This window comes from Dipodomys merriami, unplaced genomic scaffold (genome assembly GCF_024711535.1).
Source record: "Dipodomys merriami isolate MVZ:Mamm:240054 unplaced genomic scaffold, mDipMer1.0.p SCAF_35, whole genome shotgun sequence".
Taxonomy (NCBI): Eukaryota; Metazoa; Chordata; class Mammalia; order Rodentia; family Heteromyidae; genus Dipodomys; species Dipodomys merriami.
Window position 1 is genome coordinate 14826444 of NW_027205048.1, and position 3508 is coordinate 14829951.

General features: G+C 45.6%; 1 long non-coding RNA gene across 1 annotated transcript; it reads right to left on the reverse strand.

Moving 5' to 3' along the window:
* Positions 1-447: 447 nt before the first annotated feature.
* LOC138803841 (uncharacterized) lies at positions 448-2716 on the reverse strand. The gene is made up of 3 exons (XR_011365075.1): positions 2679-2716; positions 2037-2109; positions 448-1002 (listed from the first exon to the last, which is right to left on the reverse strand). It is a non-coding gene; the product is annotated as an uncharacterized lncRNA (long non-coding RNA).
* Positions 2717-3508: the final 792 nt, after the last annotated feature.

Here is a 3508-nt window from a genome sequence, read left to right on the forward strand (position 1 = left end):
CAGTTTCAGAGTCGAATCATCGCATTCTGCAATAGGGAAAGCTGGTTTCTACCAGCCTTACATTCCTGCAAGTAGCTGTGTGGAGCACGGATCATGAGCAGAGTTTTCCTTTCCCTTTAGATCTAGGGTCATCCTCTGCCAATCATTCAGCAGGTCAGTGTTCAGATAGAGTACACGTGATGGTTCTTACAGCTGTACCATCTTGTGCTAGCTCAGTCTGGGCAGGAAGAGGAGAAGAGGAGAAAAGGAGTCAGCTTGCATTCTTGTGCCTGTTTCCTCCTGTTTGGAAACTTGCAGATCTGTTTAATTTTGATTAGGAGAATAAAGTTATTTGAGATTATTTTGGATGACTCTAGAAATCACCTGCCATACTTAACAAATTCAACCATTTCATACAGCTGTAGTCAAGTACATGAGTGAATGGGTTTATTCGTTCCATTTCGTCAGTGAGTCAGGTTCTGATGATCAGCGCAGGGCTGATTTGTTGTTAAATATTTGGGGGAGACAATTATGTTGGTATATCAGGCAACATGTTTGCTTAAACACGGTGTGTTAAGCAAGATGTTTTCATTTGTTTTGATGGGACCTTATAAAAGCAATGCACAGAATTTCACACTTACACAGCACTTCCCCATCTCAGCCTGCACACCAGTGCCGTGCCCACCCTGCGTGTGAGGGAAGCCTCATCCTGACTCATGCAGAGACAGGCAGGGCTCTGAAGGACCTGCAGGGCCAAAGCAGAGCTGAGGAGGATCTTCCTGGAGCTGTAGATTGTCCCATGCATCACACTGCAGCCGAACATGGCAAAGAGGTGAGCCGCAGCGAAGAGCTTACAGGGGGACACTGAATTGTTCTGCTTGTTTTGTGGTCCTTCAAGTGTTAACATAACAGCGCAGATTCTTCCCCGAACTCAGAAGAGCATATGGGAAGCCTATATTTAGTTGATCATTCTTTCCCCATACACGGCTCTTTCCCCCAGGAATCCTCAATATGGAACCAACTCTGTAGGTGAAAGGAAGGAAAACAAAAAACACAACACTGACCCGGGTGAGTGTTCTTTCCTCTAGCCTGTCAGCCAGTGAGGACTTATCCTGCACTCTGGCATTGCAATTGGCCACTGGTCTGCCACATGAGATTGTTCCCCAGGGGTGCAAGTCACAGGCACTGTATCTGACCCCAGACTATGACCACCAGTGGAGAATGGCTCTGGCCAAACACAGTCAAAGATGCTCTGAAGAACCACCAAGTTGCAAGGCAATCTGTAAATCATAGGCGTAGATGTTCAAGAGACCCCAGGAGAAGGTGCTCCTTGGTCCAAATATAGCATCTAAGAGTGAGTTTCATAGAGGAAGTTGCTTCTCTATCTCTGCAGTGTAAGGTTTTCTAGATAGGATTTATTATTATTATTATTAATTTGCCAGTCCTGGGCTTGAACTCAGGTTCTGGGTGCTGTCTCCGAGCCCCTCTGTGCTCAAGGTTAGTGCTTTACCACTTGAGCCACAGTACCACTTCTGGCTTTTTCTGAGTAGCTTTATTGGAGTTTCATGGACTTTCCTGCCTTTGGCTGGCTTTGAACCGTGATCCTCAGCTCTCAGCTTCCTAAGTAGCTAGGATTACAGGTGAGAACCACCAGCACCCAGCTCTAGATAGGATTTTTGCAGATAAATTAGAGACTCTGTACTTATTCATATTCCTGATATATATATGCCCAGGAATATACTGGGACCTTGGTATTGCTCTAGAATTGATACCAAGCAGCATCCTTCCAGAGCAAGTCTAAGCCATCAGCTGCTCTTTTTGCCGTCTAAGTGATTTCTAGGATGGCATAAGTCCAAGTCTAATCCATTAAAACAGAAGAAATCTATAAACACCTGCATGTGATTGATTAGCAAATTGGGATTTCTTTAACTGGCTGCTTGTTTAGTCTTCTGTTCAAAACAACCACAAAGCAAAAGCAGGTCACTGACATCACACCCTACTGAAGCTTTGATTTGCACAGAAGAGGAGGCTATTATATTTGGGAGCCCCCGACCTACCTTCACAGTGCAGTGTTCCTGCATTCTCTGTCCACTGGATTGACAACTGTGACGTCATTGGATGATTTTATTCCTACACAGAAAATGGTTACGTGAGGGAAGGCTGACTTGTGGAAGTTACAATCTATGTGGTTCTGTTAGATACCGGTGGATGTATTCCCTACCCATTCACTTCTACTCTGCTCTTTCACACAACCATGGACTTGATTCAGTATGCTTTTCTGGTGAATTTTAAATTCACTTCCAGGAAATTGCCACAGTTGTTAGTGTTTGTATTTGGGCAGAAAAAGAAGAGAAGCACAAGGCAGGGTTTGGAGAATCCCGTCAAGAAAGAAGAAAGCAGAGGGGGAGAACACGTTGGGGACAGAGGCACACCTGAACATCAGGGAGCAGCGACGCGCAGTGTGAGAACGCATCCCGGCAGAGAGGACGCCATGACCCCATGCTTTGGGCATGGATCAACCCCACGCATTGGACATGGATCAACCCCACGCATTGGACATGGATCAACCCCACGCACTGGACATGGATCAACCCCACGCATTGGACATGGATCAACCCCACGCATTGGACATGGCTCAACCCCACGCATTGGACATGGCTCAACCCCATGCATTGGACATGGATCAAGCAGGCGCTCACTGCCGTTCCCGGGAGACCTTCCAGCATGCAGTGCCTGGGTCTGCCTCAGAGGTCAGACTGAAGCTCATCAAAGCAAGCTCTGATGTCACAAAAGGGCCTCTTATGAGGCATTCTAAACAAACCACAACAGCTGGATGCTGGTGGCTCACGCCTGTCATCCTAGCTTCTCAGGAGGCTGACATCTGAGGATCTACGGTTTGAAGCCAGTCTGGACAGGAAAGTCTGTGAGACTCTTCTCTCCAATTAACTGCCAAAAAACTGGAGCGGTGGGAGAGCACTACCCTTGAGCAAAAAAGCTCAGGGATAGCACCCAGGCCCCAAGGTCAAGCCCCATGACAAAAAAAAAAAAAAAAGCTCTTTACCTACCCAAAACACTTGAGCATTTGTTTTAAAGAAGATATGGCAGGGAGAGCCTACGAGGTTCCCCTGAGAAAAGCGTCAAAAAGTAGAAATCATGATTACAATGATGTGTATAGGGTACATAAGATGTCATTTGATATTCTCTTCATTTCCATGTGTCAGCTTTTACATGTTGGTTTTTCTGAATAGCTGGGTCTGGGTTTCCTACAGGGCAGGAGACAGTCTTTAGGTGGTGGCCACATGTAGCATTCAAGTACATTGACTTACACATTAAGAAAGTTCTTATGTTTCCTATTCTATACAGAAGGTAGATCTAAAGTACACCAAGCCATGATCAATTATACAGGACTCTGGGCATCCACAGACAGTGAGACCAGAGAAGATACTCTTAGGGAGGAACACAAAGGTACGATGACTATGTACCTCTGATCATATAAAATAATATTTATCAAAATATTATTTCCAGGAAA